General features: G+C 48.2%; 1 protein-coding gene across 1 annotated transcript in view; it reads right to left on the minus strand.

Annotated features, from left to right (window-relative positions):
• The window catches only part of ERMP1 (endoplasmic reticulum metallopeptidase 1), a 572,215-nt gene that overhangs the window by 122,404 nt on the left and 430,504 nt on the right, over positions 1-19,307 (minus strand). The window lies entirely within an intron of this gene.

Here is a 19,307-nt window from a genome sequence, read left to right on the forward strand (position 1 = left end):
GTCGGCCCTTTAGCCCTGTAGCTGAGGAAGGATGTTTACTGAAACTAGCAGGCTGGAATGTATCTTCGGGGAGGAAAACAGATAACTCGAAGGTTATAGTCAATCTTGGCAGGCAGCAGGCTGAGCTGAGCACGGAGGGCCGCGCTAGAAGTAAGTCATAGTTCACGGGTACGGGGGCTGCTTGGGCAGGGGCCCTCGCAGTCAGAAGCCAGAAAAGAGGCTCGGTGGCAGAGATTCAGGGCCTACTTTCAGCCAGGCTGAAAAACGTAGGAATACACTTCAAAAAGACGTTGGCATAGCATACTTAGGAACGGACCATCAAACCCATTCAGGGTGGGTCTGAAAGAGGACAAGTTAACGTTGGACGCAAATGTATTTGCGTCTTCATAGCTGGCACAGGAGGGAAGTTACATGCACTTTTAACTCGTACATGGAGTCGGTGGGGTACTCGCTAGGGAACACAACATGACCATAAAATTTATATTACCTCATTCCCTCCTTGTTCCCTACGGACCCTTCATGATATATCGATCCTCATAAATCGATCGGTTTGTTCTTGTAACATTATATGTTCGTCTTTCTTTCTTTGACTGTTTGAGAGGCAACTGGAATGCTCAATGCAGGATGTGGCACACAGTCCACATATCGCTGGCCCACACTGCAGGCACAGGCAACAACTGAATACTATAACAAGGCCAATGCCTAGGAAGGATAAGATCTTCCATCCCCAAGCTGTTAACGTAGTCCAGAACCAACCGGACCAAGTCCAGGTGCCTGGATTCTGATGTATCTGATTTGCAATTTTATGTAAACGGGTGATAGCTAGATAAACAGATGGTGCATTTTGTGGAATGAAAACACAGCAACTTGACCCGATGACCTTACAGGCTCCACCTCTATCTGCCAAGATGACGTCAATCACAAGACGATTTTGAAGGACAACAGTCCGTATAGCAGACTGCTCCTCTGTTAAGTTACCTAGAGCGGAGGCAGTTTCGTTCACTACTGCTTCAAGTGTTCTCGTTAATCTGCGTATTAATTTACTGTTTTGGACAGGTCCTAGGAAGAAAAAGAATCCTTTATTGAAATCAGTGTACTGTTCCCATGCCGTTTCTGTGTAGTCGACAAGGGGAATATCTCTTTTGGGTCTATTCGGTGCTAGATTCGTATTTCTATGGTAATCAGGGGGAGCTAGGAAAACAGGTGGCAGAAGGAATGCAATGTAACAGGTACCATCCCAATCTGGAGGTAGGCTAATGTATGCGGTATGACCACAAACAAAGTAAGAATGACTGGTAGCTTTAAAGGACGATTTACCATGGTCACTGAACTCGACCACAGTAGTGCATTTACTATGACCTACGTGTACTGAACCTTTCTTGCTAACACATAATTCACCTGTGACTGGTAATACTAACATATGGGGCAAAACTGGAGCAGCTTCAGATTCAACAGTGAGGATCATAAGGCTAATTGTGTAATTACCTAATCCATATACTTCGTTTTCTAAATCAGTTCCTATTCGAGTGGGGAGTCCCTCTTTATCAGGGTAACAGACGTTGAGCAGGACTAAGTTCAAGTTTCCCCAAACCCAGCCCCCATCGAAAACAGCAGTATCAGGATCTAAGGAATTAATTATTTTAAACCATGCTCCACAGGAGCCATTGTGAGTGAATGGGTACGGAAAGAGGGGCAGAGCTCCCTTGTAATTCTGGTAGGGAGGGAGTCGGCCACATATCCAGCAGTCTGTGGCATTACTTGTCTGATGGGAATGGTGTAACATACTAATGAATGTATTGTTGCGCAGCGCAAGTCTGTAAGAGAGTTCATGTGCAGGAAGTTCACTAAAAGTGTGTTCAGCAGAGACATTGTAAGCAGATTGTTCACGCCTGAAAATAGGCCAGTATATAGGTAGCAGAATGCTGGCAATAATAATTAGAATACTTAGAAAAAACATTATTAACAACGTCACTATACAGTGACTACGCAGTGATTTACAGTATGTATGTTTCTTTTCTTTTCTCTCTCTCTCTCTATCTCGATCTAGGGGATACATGTCAGAAACTTATTTAACCGATTCACCTAGGGGAGGACTTAAACAATTAAACTGTCTGACTTGCTAGATCGGAGTTTCATTCGGTAGAGTTCTTGGGGAGTCTTTTCTCTTTTAGGAACGGTAACGTCTTGTGCTTCAACACAGTCTTTGGTGGGGGTGGACGAGTCAGAGTCCTGTTTCAGTCCGTTTTTTAGTTCATTGCATAGTTTGATGTGACTCGTGTGGACCCACCCCTTTCTCCCCTCGATTTTCACAGCGGTCCTGGTGGTAAGCAGAACGGTCTTTGGAGACTTCCAGCGGGGCTCCAGCGGACTTTTCCGGTCGAAATTCCGGACGAGTACCAGGTCCCCTGGACGGACCTCATGCGCCTTCACATCGGTATTGTCAGGGAAGGCTGCGGCAACCTGTGAACGACATGATTGGAGTGCAGACATCAAGGAGGCAAGGTAATCTGTCAACATGTTACAATCAACATCAGTGATCTTTTTCGGAATGGGCGTCCCCCACATATTCGGTGGTCTGCCAAAGACCACTTCGTACGGGGATAGCCCTGATCTTGAGTGGGCGACCATTCTCATGTAGAATAGTGCCACGGGCAGGGCGACTATCCAGTCGACCCCTTTTTCCTGACAGATCTTGGCAAGACGGATTTTTAGTGTCTGATTATGCCTTTCTACAAGGCCAGCTGCTTCGGGATGTCGGACACAGTGGAACCTCCACTGATATCCTAACAAGAGGGAAACTTGTCTCATCAACTCGGACGAGAACGGCTGTCCGTTATCTGAATATACGACACGGGGCAAACCGTACCGTGGGAAGAATTCACGAACCAACTGTCTGGCTGTGGTCGGAACAGTGTAGTCTGGGACTGGGTATGCTTCGGTCCAACGGGACAGAGCACAAACAATTACAAGGACATACTTAAATCCTCTACAGCTATTCATCTGGATATAATCCATCTGGAGGACTTCAAAAGGGTGATCGGGAGGATGGAATCCACCTTGCTCAACAGGGACGCTTTTACCTGGATTGAACTGACAACAGATCATGCAAGTACGCACTTTCTGTTTTGCTGCTGCTCGTAAGTGTTTGTTGTACCAGAGATTCTGTAAACTGTCTAACATGGCTTTTTCTCCAAGATGGGCCGGGCTATGTGCTGTATTTATCATGACCTGAACCATTGAGTCGGGGAGAAACCATATAGATTTTCCCTTCGTCACCCAACCTTGATCTGTCTGAATCCCTCCTAGTTCAGTCCATTTCTTTATCTCCTCTGGAGTAGCATGTGTCTGGATGTCAATTACGTCTAGGGCGGGATCTCTAACTGCCATACACTGTGTCTGTACTATTGTCTTTGTCACATCAGTAGTCTGGGTGTGAGTCAGTGCTGTATGTTTTGCTGTCTGGTCTGCCAGGTCGTTACCCTGGGAAACAAAATCTGTGACTTTAGTATGTGCTTTACACTTCATGACTGATATGCCCGAGGGCAAATGTATTGCTTCTAACAGTGCTTGAATGAGGGGGCCATGCTGTATCTTGGCCCCATGGGAAGTCAGAAAACCTCGTTCTTGCCAGAGGACTCCGAAGTCGTGTACAACTCCGAAGGCATAGCGGGAATCTGTGTATATGTTAACATTTCTGTTTTTGGCTAGAATACAGGCTCGGGTCAGAGCGATGAGCTCTGCTGCTTGAGCAGACAGTGTGTCAATACGATATGTTTCTTTAATTTCAGTTTCAGTGGTCACGGCATACGCGGCCACTAATTCTCCTGTACTTGTTCTCATGCATGAACCATCCACATAAAGTGTCAGGTCTGGATTTGTCAATGGGACATCTGTTAAGTCTCGTCTAGGCTTAGTTACTGCATTAATTATTTCTATACAATCATGCGGAGCTGGATCTGTCATAGCTGTAGGTAACAGTGTTGCTGGGTTCAGGATGCTGCAACGTCTGATTTCTATGTGTGGCTGGAATAGTGTTAATTCATAACCTGTCAGTCGTGCTATAGTTAAGTGTTGAGTCTGGGTTCTGTTTAACAAAACCTCTACAGAATGTGGTACTTGAACTGTTAACTGATGACCTAAAACAATCGAATCACTTTGTCTTATTGCTAACGCTGTTGCTGCTACTGACTTTAAGCACGCAGGGAGTGCTTGAGCTACTGAATCCAATGTACTAGAAAAATAAGCACAAGGCTTATGTGAACCTGCTTGGTCTTGAGTGAGGACAGACAGCGCTGTGCCATCACGTTCTGTAACAAAAAGTGTAAACGGTTTGCTGTAACATGGTGTCGCTAAAACTGGTGCTTGACATAAAACTTTCTTTAATTCTTCAAAAGCTTGTGTATGTTCCTGAGTCCAAGGGAGGACAGTCGAAGTCGCTGCCTCCTGTGTCGTTAACTGGATGAGTGGTTTAGCTAGAAATGCGTACTGGGGAATCCATTGTCTGCAGTACGAGGTGAGGCCTATGAAGGCCCGCACTTCCTTTTGTGTCTTGGGTTGCGGCATGTTCACAATTAACTGAATGCGATCGGGAGTGAGCTGTCTCCCCACTTTGGACAGCAAGTGACCCAAGTACACAACTTGCTGAACACAGAATTGTAGCTTCGAAGGAGACACCTTGTGTCCCTTGTCGGCCAGGAAATGTAAAACTGTCAGTGATGCTTTTTCACATTCGGGCTCACTTCGTGCGGTGATCAGCAGATCATCGACGTATTGTAGTAAAGCGGTGTTAACTGGCATTTGAATACAATCTAGTTGTCTCTTCAATGCTTGACTATAGATGCTGGGGCTTTCTGTGAATCCTTGAGGTGCGCGCGAAAATTTGAAACTGCGTCCATTTAAACAGAATCCGAAGAGATATTGGCTCTCTGGATCAATAGGCACGCTGAAGAAGGCGTTCTTGAGATCAATTACAGTGAAGAACGTTGCTTCTGAATCAATAGCAGTCAAGAGAGATGATATATCGGGAACCACAGGATACTGTGGGATAATACATTTATTCAATTCTCGAAGATCAATCACCAGCCGATATACTGGCGGGGCATTGGGATCAGTACGTTTAAGAATCGGAATGATGGGTGAATTACAGATATTGGAGTCGGTTTCGACAACCACTCCTTGGGCAATGAGCTCTTCAATGATTTTCAGTAAAGCCACTACAGCATCGGGTGGTAACTTGTATTGTCTGATTCTGGGTAATACAACACCTGCCTTGAGTGTAACGCGGTATGGTGTAATGTGCATACATCCTACATCAGTTGGGCCTTTTGCCCACAAGTAATCAGGTACATTTTTCAATCTGACGTCAAACTCACGAAGAACGTAATGACCCTTGAAATCCCGCAGAAAGAGTCTAACCCCCTCCGGGGAGCAGCATATTATAGCTCCTAGAGCCTTCAGTGTTTTAATTCCCAACAGATTTTCCGGACATGATTTTGTTAGTAACAGGTCTGTAACGCGTGATAATGGACCCACAGCCAGGGGAACTGGTTCTGATACTTCATTTACAATAGGCTGTCCTGAAAAACCAAGGGAAACATTTTGTGAGCCTGAGAGGGGTGCCCCTGGAACTTCGTCATGACTTATTGTAGTGCGACTTGCCCCTGTGTCAATTAAAAACTTTCTGTCTTTCCCCAATACTTGACTGTGTACATAAGGACCTTCTTGATCTACAGGAATCTCGATAAGAGGCAAGCCACCTTCCCTCTCTAGGCTGTTTCATGTATATCGGGAATATTCGGGGTAAGCAGACTGGGCATACTGGTACATCTGTTGTGAGACTTGCTGAGTTGCAGCAATGGGCTGTGGCTGTGGTACTGCTACGGTCTGTGCTGTCTGTGCAGATGCATGCATAGGCTGTGTATTCTGTGTAGACTGATGCTGGTTATGGTCTTGTCTAGGCGGATGCGGTCTTTCTTTAGTTTTACCTGTCGCTATGTTATGTTTCAGAACTGCACATTCGTGTACGTAGTGACCTGGCTGTTTGCAATAATTGCATGTCCCTTTAACAGGAGCTGCAGTGTGACTTGTCTGGGTCGTACCTTTTCTGTGACTGTCGGATGGGACCGTCTGAGCTACTAACATTTTCATTTTCGTGTCTTTCATACGTTTCTGTTCCTGATCTTGTTCTTCCCTAATTCTATTCTGGTGATATTGTAACATTTGTAACATCTGGGATGGCGTATTTGCTTGCCATGTACTCTCGACCTTATACACTCTATTTTTAACTAACGGTAGGGAATTCTCGACTAACTTTGATACAAAAAGATGTGGGTACGACTCGCTACTTGGCTGGAGGCCACTATTGATAATAAAACATTTCTCGAATCTTGAATAAAAGTCGCTAGTATCTTCATCTTGTTTCTGTTTACAGGACGAGATTGCGTCCCAATCTTCTTTTCTAGTTGTCAATAATCTGGGCAGGACCTGTACTATCAAACCTGGTAATGCTTTAGTTTTGTCCCCAAGGCCTAACCCTGGAATCCGTTTTTTCTCTTCGTCTTCTATTTCTGCCCAGGCAATCTTTGTGTCTCCCACCTCCCATTCCTTTTCTTTCAGTTTCTCGAATATCCCCGTAGGCAGTAATACTTTCAACATTTTCATGATATCATCATACGTGTAATCTCCCATCAGTAACATATCTTTGAGCTCTCTATGAAAACCTGCAGGGTCTTTATCATGGCACGGTACTAATTTCTTCATTTCTAACAGTTCTAATTTAGTCAGAGGCGTGTGTACATACACGCGTCTCAAAACCTTGTCCTCACCCATAACAGGGTGTACTTCTCGTAAGGGGTTCTGACTTTCAATACCACCCCCGCACTGCATATGGTACATTTTCCTCTCTGGAGGTGGGGCGGGAACATATTCAGAACTTACAAAGGTATCATATCTGCGTCGTTGTTCTAGAATTATTTGAACTAATTTGGTACTTAAGCCTCTCCATCTATCCATCAGTAGTGCCTCCAGTGTCTCGTGTAAGGGACCTGGATCGGAATAATGTTTTCTGTATTTGATGAGAAGGTGCTGAATCATGTATACACCTGCTAATTTCTGTTCGTCGGGGGAGAGGTTCAAAAATGTCTGTGCTACGGTATCGTCATTATATATGTCGGCATTCTCGGCCCACGATACAGCTGATCGGGCTAGTTCTTGTTCATCCATGGAATTGAGTACATGGTACCCAACTCGATCTCGAAGCCTTTTATCAGTCTCCTGGAACTGATGCTCAGCAGAATTCGGATTCGTCAAGGCAGAGAAGAAAACTCTCTTGCTCTCCGGACGGACACCTTTCCTAAGGTAGTTTCCCCTACCTACATACGCTATAATGTCTGTAGACTTTCCTGATGTCTCATCTTCATTTTCTTCCTCGGAGGAAGTTTTATCAGTTGCTTCTTGATGCGCAGTTAATACTGCCTTTCTAATTTTCTGGGACATAGCGGCTATGCAAGTCCCCTTGTCATGTTTTGCTTCGGCTATATTTTGGCCCCACTTGTTCAATACGTCTAATTCACTCTGATCTGTTCCAGGCCTGTCTCGTTCTCTTATTACACAATTAATGAAGAATCGTAAGATCTGTTTTTGAATGTCTACTTTCTGTTTATACATGGCAGCTTGGACACTGTCGGGGTCTTTCCCTGTCTGTATGAATTTGTATAGTCTGTCGAGGGCTTCCTGCATTCCCACACAGCATACCAAGCTGTCGGTGGCTGATCTTAAGCGCAGTGATGCTAATACCATTAGATCGTCTGTTCCGGGTACTGGATCATATCTGCAGAATGACATCCTATCTTTCAATGCCTCAAGCCGGGATGAGTAGTGGGGAGACTGGAAAGGATTCTGTGTGTCCTTTAAATGCAATCTGTGTGTCGGTGGCGGGGTCTGTAGACCCGCTGTCGTACCTCCTGAGGCGGATGCTTGGGCATTATCTCTCCGCGGAGTCTGTATCTGAACGTGAACTTGTTGTTTAGGTGGATCAGGCAAACGTGGTTTCGGTAGGTCAGTTTTGAGTAGGGGAAGTGGCGGGGCTGGCGGAACAGGAGAAGTCTGTTGTGGTACCGGCGGAACGTGACCTGGGGGTGGAGTACCACCCCCGTCCCTGTCTGCAGGCAGGGCGCGAACAGGCAGATTGGTGTAGGCTGGTGCTACATCATCTAGATAGGAATTTAGGAATATGTCTTTAGTAGTCTTGTGCATTACTTTAGTTGGAACCAATGGTGACGGCAAATTTTTCGGTATTTCTGAGATGGCGTCAGGGGTACCTTCGGCCAAAAGATACATGTTATTTACTTGGCTCGTTTGGGTGCGATCTATTTGTTCTAATTTTACTCGAATTCCCTCAGTAACTAATACGTTTTCTTGGGCCTTTTCTGATTCTTGAAGTCTGTCTTCTCTACGGAGTGCTCTTTCAGCACGCTTACGTGATTCCTTACGCCAAAATTCTATGGCGTCTTTCTGAGATTGTCTGGCTTTCTTTTTCCGTAATATTTCTTCTACCTTTATGATGCACTCGGCATCCCATGTTCCGTTAACTGGCCATCGGTATCTTTCCTCTAGGTGCTTGGTATAATCGGTCCATAACTCTAGATACAGGATGGCGTCTATGCCATGTTTATTGTACATAAAATTACCTGGAGTGTCCCTAGGGGGGATTGGAATCTCTTCCTCTAATATCCCTTTCCTAGTCCCTATCTGCCTTAACTTGTTGAAAAACGGCATTGTGCCTACTTGATACTGTAATGCTTGATCCTTGATACTTAATGTCGACTGTAACTATTTATACAAAAAAACACAATAATGCACAAAAACAATCACATTCATACCACGACATTAATTACATGAAACATTTAAAGACATAGCTAACTTCCCCCTACTCTGAATGTACCGCTCAACGATACAGATACACTGCTGTAACAGTGCAGAAATTCGGAATACTTTATATACTGCTAAACAGTACAGATACACTGCCTAAAAACAGTGCAGACCGGACTTGCGTACCCAAACCCGTCTAGATACGACCTAGCAATGGTACTCACCGGGAAGCACGGAAAACAGAAGGCCTCGGAAAACTCGACTGGACTCGGCTCGGAACTTCGGAAAACTTCGGAAGACTTCGGAAAACTTCGGAAACCTGGTGGGCCTCTTCACACCTCGGACCTTGCTTCTTTCGGCTGGGCTCTGGTCGGGATCCTCCGCACTCCTCACCGCCTCGTCTGGGCACTGATTGCAGTCTTCGTCACCTCCGTGTGTCAGAGGGGGATGCAGGAAGTCCTGCCAGTACACGTGTAGTCCGTCTAACTGATGGCAGGGGACACGGATTGCAACGCACCTTCCGGCGCGTGAGGTGGGGGAGGGGTCCCTATTCGGGCGCCAAAATGATGTAAATAATTAATTTACTCTCTTAATTTCTATGCAGGTAAGTACTTAATTAATGATAACTCAATCAGAATGAAGGAAAACAGAGTCCGTGGTGTAAGAGTTTCTAAGGGTTTTATTCCTCATAAAGGAATCAGGATATCATGTTCTGACCACCACACAGGGTGTCAGAAGGGATAGATGAGCGCGCTCACGTTTATTGACAATACATAGCTTATATACTTGATTTACATCATTATGTTCAATGTAAGAGGCGTAACAGCTGAGAGAAAACAAGATAACAGTATACACGTGGTACTAGTACATCATCAAGAGGCGTAAACTAGGCGTGTGTGCTAGAAACGTCACTGATAGGTGACGCAAATGGGTGGCACCAAGGGGTGGTGCTAACAGAATGTTGCAATGTCAGCAGAAATCGGAAGCTTGGATGCGCGCGCAGCTGCATGACGTGTGATAGACGGGGTGCAGGGGACTTGACATTTACACTGACGGAAAGAGACAGAAGTCTGGCATGTCAGATCAACTTGTGCTTCTATCATATCTGATATCTGATGTTTAGGAACTAAGCTATCTGGGCAGAAAGGTCTCTAGAGCAGAAGCTATTCTATACTTGCTGTGAGTGCGTGTATAAGCGCCTGAGTGTCTGTATGAGAAGCGTGGGGGCATGGGGCCTTCCATGGAAGCATGGCAACAGAGGCTATGAATTACTTGCATAAAGACAGGTCGGCCCTTTAGCCCTGTAGCTGAGGAAGGATGTTTACTGAAACTAGCAGGCTGGAATGTATCTTCGGGGAGGAAAACAGATAACTCGAAGGTTATAGTCAATCTTGGCAGGCAGCAGGCTGAGCTGAGCACGGAGGGCCGCGCTAGAAGTAAGTCATAGTTCACGGGTACGGGGGCTGCTTGGGCAGGGGCCCTCGCAGTCAGAAGCCAGAAAAGAGGCTCGGTGGCAGAGATTCAGGGCCTACTTTCAGCCAGGCTGAAAAACGTAGGAATACACTTCAAAAAGACGTTGGCATAGCATACTTAGGAACGGACCATCAAACCCATTCAGGGTGGGTCTGAAAGAGGACAAGTTAACGTTGGACGCAAATGTATTTGCGTCTTCATAGCTGGCACAGGAGGGAAGTTACATGCACTTTTAACTCGTACATGGAGTCGGTGGGGTACTCGCTAGGGAACACAACATGACCATAAAATTTATATTACCTCAGCATGTGGGGGTTAGAGTATAACATTTGGGAATGAACATTTACGAACAGAGTTGGTAAAAATCATAAGAGACTATACAGTGAGAGACATTGTTGACTTCGATATTGTGAATGCCTATCATGGAGGAAGATAGACGTTCAACACCCTACACTGAAAAAGATCAAGCCTATATGGACATTTATTTGTTTGATAGAAAGTCTACTTAGTGTCATAAGTATGTGTGTGATAGCTTGTTTTTTTTTCAAAACCGTATTTATTGAGAGTTAAAGCATGATTAGGTACAGCCCTCCACAGTCAGGAGGAGGCTGTCAACAACAGACAAGTAGAAGGCATAGCAATGAACCCAAAATTATAGAAAAACAGACCCTAATCCCCTCCCATCCCTCCCATCCCCAAAAACGCCCTTCAACACCCCCCCCCAACTACCCACCCCTTATCCCACCCTAACCCAGTGCACGTGTTCACAGTGTAGCAACAGGAGACGGAAAGCAAAGGCGGTGTCAGCCAACTGCCTAAGGTGTGGGGTCCGCATCAGGGGGCAGTACATCATCAATATCCGCCGGGGGATCGAGAGCCAGACCCCTGTTGTCCGCCCATCGTTTCCAAATTTTGTAATGTTTCCGGGGACATCCTCTGGCTTCAAAAACAGGTAGTTCCAGGCCCATAAGAAAGTCCAGGCCCGCTTTCCAAGCACTGAGTGGGGGGGCACGCTCGCTCTTCCAGGCCCGGGCCAGGTCTCGCTTGGCCACCACCAGTCCCAATAGCAGCAAATGACGTTTGTAAGCGTTGCCCCCAACATTCTCCAGGACATGAAGGAGACCCAGTCTAGGGGTACGGGGCAGGTCCCACCCCAACACCTCCGGTAGGCAGTTCCAAACCCCCGCCCAGAATCTGGTCAGCCTCCCACAGGACCACACAGTATGGAAAAGCGTCCCCCTTTCATCACCGCACCTCAGACACTCCGGAGCGGCAATAAGGCCCGCTCGCCACAGCCGTTCCCTAATATAATAGGCCCTGTGAAGGTATTTGAATTGAATGAATCTAAGGCGGACGGCTATAGCAGCATCCCGGGGGGATTCTAGGGCCTCGCGCCAGTCATCATCATCCAGGGGGCCAACATCATTCTCCCAGGAGGCCTTCAATGTCGAGAGAGAGGGGGAGCAGTGCGTCACCAAGGAGCGATATATCTGAGAGACCCTCTTGTCGCCTAGGTCGCCCATGAACAGTTTTGCCTCGATGGGACTAAAGTCGGGGAGTTGCTCCAAGTCCGTCAGGCTAGGGCCGAGGGCATGGCGGAACTGGAGGTACCGAAAAAATTGGGACTTAGGCATATTAAATTCAGAACTAAGGTCCTGAAAGGATTTAAGTGTAGTTCCAGCGAGAACGTGGCCGAGGGACGAAATCCCGATTGCGTCCCAGCTGCCAAATCCGGACAGGGAAGCCAGCGCCGGAAGCAAGCCATTATGCCACAACTGCGTCTCGGCCGTCAGCCTGCCCCACCACCCCATACGGTGCAAAGCCTGCCGCCAGACCGCAAAGACCACCTGAGTGACCCTCAGCAACATCCTCCTCCGTCCGGCCGAATACAGCAACGTGTGAAGTGTGGCACCACCCATCAACGAGTGTTCCAGAGCATAGGCCGGATCACTACGGTCCCCATACCACCACTCGTTGAGCACCAGGAGGTGAGAGGCCTGGTAATAAGACAACAGATCCGTGGACGCCAAGCCGCCACAGTATGTAGAGAGAAAGCAGGTACGTAGCGCCACCCTAGAGGCACCTCCGGCCCACAAAAACCTACCCAGCACCGAGTTTACACTACGGAACCATCGCGGGTCGATCTTGTGTGGATGATTCTGCAGTTGGTATAGGAGACGAGGTAGGGCTACCATTTTGAAAATGGCCGACCGACCATAGATATTAAGGGGCATACACGTCCAGGCCTTAACGTCCATCTGGACCCTGTCCCACACCGGCTGAATATTCCGATCCCACGCCACCGTGGCTGAGGCCGAGAGGAAGACACCCAAGTATTTTATGCCATCTACCGCCACCTGAAGGGACGCAGCCCACGGGCAGCGCACCGAGTCACTCCCCAATACCCACAGGGTTGACTTGCGCGGGTTAAGAAAGAGTCCCGACGCCTGACCAAACTCATGCATTATCTCAAGAACGCGAGGGCCCGTACGATGCAGATCAGTCATAAAGAAGAGCACGTCGTCTGCATATAGGGCTATGCGGTCCGAGTGGTCCGCCCCCCACACAAAGACCCGATAAAGCGCGTCCTGGCGCACCCGGGCGGCCATGGGTTCCATAGCCAGTGCGAAGAGGTACGGGGAGAGGGGGCATCCCTGCCGAGGGCCCCTGGCCACAGGAAATCCCGCAGAGATCGCACCAGAAACGCGTACCGATCAAAATTAATGAGGGATATGGGACGGTACGACTCATGGCGACCAGGGGGTCTGCCCGGTTTTTGAAAGACCACAATTTCTGCATGACGCCAGTCCGGGGGGAGGCTGCCACGCTCCCGCGCCAGCTCCAACGCCCGCCTGTAATGTGGCCCGAGCTGTAGGTGATATTTCCGATAGAATTCGCAGGGGAACCCGCTCGGCCCCGGTGCTTTGCCCACATTAAGTTGGCCCAGTGCGTCGCCCAGTTCCTCCGCCGTTAGGGGGAGCTCCAAAGCATCGCGCACGTCATCGGAGACCGCACGTGGGTGAACCGCCGCGAGGTATCCCTCAATGCCATCAGGGGAAAGGCTTTCCCGAGGGGCATACTGACGCTCATAATAGCGTGCAAAGCTCGCCGCAAGGATCATGGGGTCCGTAATTGCCACCCCCGCGTCATCAACAAGCCCTGGCAAAGTGATTGGTTGCAGAGTCTGCTGACAGAGCCTGTGGAGCATGGTGCAAGACTTGTCACCCCACTGGTACACCCTACTACGCGTGGCCAGCCACGCCTGGCGAGCCTCATCCAGCAGGACCGAGGAGTAAGACTGTTGCGCTTGTAGAAGCAGCCGCAGTGTCACATCATCGGCCGCCTCCCCATGTCGTGCCTCCAGCACCTCCACCCGCGCCGCCGCTGTAACGATACTTTCCCGTCGAGCCCGACGCGCAGAGGCGCACCAGGCTATATCCACACTCCTCAAGGTGGGCTTCATAGCCTCCCATACCGTCACCGCGTCCATCCCCACTGTAAGGTTGTCCTGCCAGTAGCGGGCAATCGCACCGCGCAGATGCTGGGAATAATCCGGTCGCTGCAGGTGCCACGTAGACATCCGCCACCGGAACGGCTGGCGCGCCTTACAGAGATCAATTAGAACCGCCACAGGGGAGTGGTCAGACAGCCCGCGAGGCCGGATCGCCGCCCACTGCACCCTGTCAAGGAAGGCCCCCGGTACAAACACACAATCCAGGCGCGAGAGGGAGCCATGCACAGCAGAAACATATGTGTATTCCCGCCTCCCCGCATGTAAATGCCTCCAAACATCCACCCATCCAAGACCATCTATCAGGGCACTCAGCCGTGTAGGGGAGGCTACAGCCACGACCCCTCGTCCTCTCTGCCTGTCTAAAGTCATGTCCACCACATCATTCCAGTCGCCTCCAATCACAGCCAGGGAACGGGGAAGCTCGGTCCACAAGGCAAACAGCCGCTCCGCAAGGGTCCACTGCAGCGGGGGGGGGGGGGGGGGGCATACACACTACCGAACACCACAGGCTCCACACCAATCCTCCCTTGCACAAACACAAACCAGCCCTGAGGATCTAGCCATTGACGCTCATGTGTATAAGCCAACCGTCTGTGGACAAGAATGGCCACGCCCCTCGACTCCCTAGTAAACCCAGCGTGAAACACCTGGTGAAAGCCAAACCTCTGCAAACTCAGTGCCTTAGTACCCAACATGTGTGTTTCCTGAAGAAAGAGCACATCCGCCAAGTCCCTTTTCGCCCAGCGGAGCACAGCCCCCCGCTTGATCTTATCCAGGAGCCCCCTAACATTCCAGCTCAATATACGCATGGAAGTGCCCGAAGACACGAGCCGTGGAGCATCAGCCATTGTCACGATGAGCCAGTCCCTGCCACCCCTGGAACCCGACCCAGGCCCCCAACACCCCAGTTGCCAACATCATAAGAAACACGTGCACCCCCCTGAACACAACCCTGAACCCCACTACCCCTCCAAACCCGACCCAACCCACAAGAGACCAAACACCCCAGTTCCCCCCTCCCCCCTCCCCCACCCCCATACCTCAATGAACGATGAAGTATCTGTCGCGGTATACGGTACTTCAGGCCCAAAACACAGCGCCCAAAGCCAGCCATACCAATGGATCCCAACTAGTCCCCCCCCGAACCAACCAGACACGCTCCCAGAACCACCCCCCAGTCCCAACAGGAGGAGGCAGCCCATAGTACGTGCCCCGAACCCCATCAAACACATAGCAAAGTCATAAGCAAAGCACCACAGGAAGGTACCAGACCACGAGGTCCCAAGCATTCGCCAAAGAAGAGGTCAATACTGCACCAGCCAATGTCCGTCCCACCGACCAGAGCTCAGCAACCGCAGTGTACAGTCACAGATGCAGGCAATCAGCAGATAGTCCCAGCGGACTGTGGTCAGGAGTCTTTGCCAGATTGATCCGTATCGGGCTGTGTGTCCCCCAGGAGGGGATCCCGGGACAAGGACCTCCGCCGGGAGCGGGACTTGCGGTGACGTTTCCCTTTGCCTGACGGGTTGCTCCGGTCCTGTGACGAGCCACGCGACGACCCGGAGTGCAACCCCGGTTGGATGTGCGGTCGAAGTCTGACCGCCTCATCGGTCCAATTGAAGACGGCCTCCGGCGTATCGAAAAAAAAGAGTCTTGGAGTTGAAGATCACCCGGAGGCGAGCCGGGTAGAGCAGCGAGTATTGGATTTTCAGGCCACGCAGCTTGGCCTTAGCTGCCAGGAAGGAGTGCCTCTGCTGGTGGACCAGGCTGGTATAGTCCGAGAAGATCATAATTTTATGATTGTCATAGAGCAGAGTGTCTTTAAGCCGCGCCTCCCGGAGGATAACGTCCCTGTCATGGAAGTTGAGGAACCTGGCAATGATCGGGCGAGGCCGCTCCCCGGCCGGCGGCTTCTGCGTCAGGGCGCGGTGTGCACGTTCCACCACGAAGCAGCGCAACAGGGTGTCCGGGGGTAGCCAGCCCTCCAGCCATCGGGACAGGAAAGCGTCCATGGGCCCTTTCTCACAGTCCTCCGGAAAGCCAACAAAACGCAGGTTGTTTCGCCGCGCCCGCCCTTCGGCATCTTCCACACGAAGCGCCAGGCCCCGTTGAATCTGTTCCATGTCGGCAACCTTCTTCTTGAGAGCACCAACATCTCCTTCCATCGCCGTGACCCTGGTCTCCGTTTCAGTAATGCGGGCGACCGCATTACGAAGATCCTGACGCAGCAGCATCACGTCGGCACCCACTGCGCCAATCTTCGCATCCAGCATGTCGCGGGACAGTGTAATGGCTGCCAGCAATGCCGCGTTGTCCGGTCCAGCATTTTGGCCCCCACTGGCCGCTCCAGCTCCTCCACCAGGGGCGGTAAATTTATCAATGATAGCTTGGTTTTTACATATGAAATTTCCTATGCATATGCTTGTACGCCCAACACCTACACCACCTGAACATTATTATTTTACTCTTTCACCATTAGATGAAAAACAGACTCTCTTATTAGAACAATTCTTTCATTTGAATGTTGCATTATACCCATAGTATTACTAATATTTCTAATTGTTGGGTTTGTGGATTTTTACCTGTACTCCATAGGGTGCAGGGGGAACGCCTCTCATACCATTGGCATTTTCCCACAATGGCTCCTGTTGTGCCTGGTTCGAGCTTCTGTGGGCTGCAGAAATTAATGACGTTTCTAAAGCTGATGTAGAGGGTCTTAATAAGGAGCTAAATACAGCACGTTATCCAGATGACGATGGTAATCCACAAGCAAAGGGGTCAACATGGGAAACTGAGGAATACGCCGGAGGTAACTCTGCCACAAAATACGTCTTTGCGGAGACACAAACTAAATTGGGAAAATGATTCCCTGTTGTAATAGTAACGGAAACACAAGCCCCCCTTTGTGTAAGGAGTATCTGTGCCATCCCTGTATGTAATAGAAACTGAAACACCATATTGACTATAACAGGTTCCAATAATAGTAGCTTCTTGGCATCCCATAATACATATTTTATTTGTGGGAATAAGGGTTATTTCTATTTACCACAAGGGTGGACAGGGATATGCTATGTATCTTTTCTCTTCCCTCCTGTTTATTTGGCTCCAGCCTCTTACCACAAAACTCAATTACTGCCTCACTATTCTTTCCTAGTTAGGACCAAGAGAATGATAGATATCAAAGCAGTGGATCAGACTGATTGCAGGAATACATAGACGTGAATTTAGGTATCTTTTCTTTTGTTGTGTCTCCCCTCAATGGCAGGAACATACGAAGACTCAAGAGAGTAGTTGAAGCAGTACCACAGCAACTCTAGGTAACATCACAGAGGAACTCCAGGCCGCAAGATTCGTAGTTTTGCAGAACCGCCTGGTTCTAGATGTTATCCTTGCGGATCGCGGTGGTGCATGCCGAATCATAGGAGCTAGTTGCTGTGTGTACACTCCTGATAATGCACCTTACGTTTATCAGGCCATCTCCAAGTTACATAAGATAGAGACTGAAATACACCAAAGGCACTGGAACATGGACCTGGTCTGGTTGGTTCTGGGGCATTATTACGTCATGGGTATGGAAATTACATCTTATAGTAGCTTGTGTAGTAGGTGCTATTCTAGACTGTTGTATTTGCATCTAGAGTATACATGTAATATGTCCCCTCTGCACTTCTTTATGCATGTCTTGTATCCGTAAGAAAGAAAAACTTCATGATATTAATGAGAAGCTTATGCTCCAGCAACAAATAGATGATCTTATGAGCATAGATATGATAAGTCTAAACGATGATGGAGTACATTAAGCTGTTGTAGTATAACACACTGAGTTAGCCTATTATCTTTTATGTTTTCTGTATTTATGAAGCTTATTGTACCTGGAATATATAGCTTTTTGTTATTCAATTAGACAAAATGGCTTAGCAGAGGCTAAAAGGAGGGACTGTTACGGTAAAAAATGTATTCTGTTAAGTTAGCCTCCGCTCTCCCCCATTTTTTCTGTGAACACCCATTTTGTGTTTCTGCTGGGACTTTTTGCAAAGTCAAGAGTTACGTGTTCACTAAAAAGCTGGTTGTGCTGATAATACTTGTGTGCCAGAGTAGAGGCCCTACCCTGCCGAAAGGCCCAAGCACACAGATGTTTAATCTATAAGCCCACCAACGCCTGTAACTTACCTTGCCTATCTACAAAGAGAACGAGGGTGTGGGTTTATCAGGAATTAGCAGTCTGCATTTCATCATGACGAAGTGGTTTCCAATTTGTTTCACGAGGCACCAAACGGTATACATACTGTGTTTGAACTTGTGCTTATCAGTTCCCGCCCTCTGGCACTTGCAGTGTCTGAATGATGGGACTCCTCTCATGAGTGTAATATTGTATCCACTCCAGTGTTGATCCTCATTTGTGAACCCGTAGACAGAGGGTGTCCCTGCAAAAGTGAGACTGAAACAAATCTCACTTCTACAACCGGCCATCCAGGATGTATGTTAAAGGGATTTCCTGTTGTGATAGTCAACAAGTTAGGCTGTATTTGTAGAATCCCAAATATACAATTCAAGTGCGGCTCCTATTCAAGCAGCATCTTGATAAGCATGCTACACCCATGGTGCACCCTGATTTAACTCGCATCTGATAAACACGGACCAATGGGAACATCCTGTTGTTGAAGTAGAAAATCCTAGTAAGCCTGACTAGGCCTAGTACGAGTAATACATCTGCTTGTTTCTTTTTCAGACTGAAGTACCTGTACCTAGATCAGAAATACTGACATATGAACCTAACTTACACCAGCTCACCTGCATGTCAACCAGGAGTACTAGAATCCCTGCAGGAACTCTTATGAGTGTCTCCGCTATCATGGAGGGAAGGCGGAGGGAGAATGATTTGTAATGGGTAACTGGAAAACAAAACTAACAGGATCCTTAAACACCAGAGTCACCAGATGAAAAGAAGACTTTGGCAAAGCTGAGAGGAGGTGTCCTTTCGATCTGGTACTGGGCTGTACTGCTGTAGGGAGAAAGGGTACTGGGTAGTCACAAACCGATACCTCCTAACTCTGCTTGAGGAGGGGTGATGTGTTTCTTATCTGCACCAGTAGCAATGGCAATTCTGGTATCCGTGGCTCTGGAAGAGTGTGAAGAATGCAAATCCTCAGCATTTGGGTGATCTATTACACACATTCAAGCCTTTTTCAAACTATAATGGTATAACTGGCATCTGTGCATACAATAAAAAAACATAGGCCTTAAGTTCGATTGCTCCTAACTTTCAATTGCAAACATGATGGCAAAGAGCCTAACAGTTATTTATGCCTGCATTTTCTAAAAGCAAAATCGTAAAAAGTTTAGAAATTCAAAGTAATTAATAATATTTACAGCTCATAGGCATCTGTACAATTTTGCAGTTAAGGATTTTATCAAAGTGCGCCGGCAGACACAGGCCAGAAATAATGTAATA

The sequence above is a fragment of the Lissotriton vulgaris genome, chromosome 3_1, assembly GCF_964263255.1.
Source record: "Lissotriton vulgaris chromosome 3_1, aLisVul1.2, whole genome shotgun sequence".
NCBI classification, from domain to species: Eukaryota; Metazoa; Chordata; class Amphibia; order Caudata; family Salamandridae; genus Lissotriton; species Lissotriton vulgaris.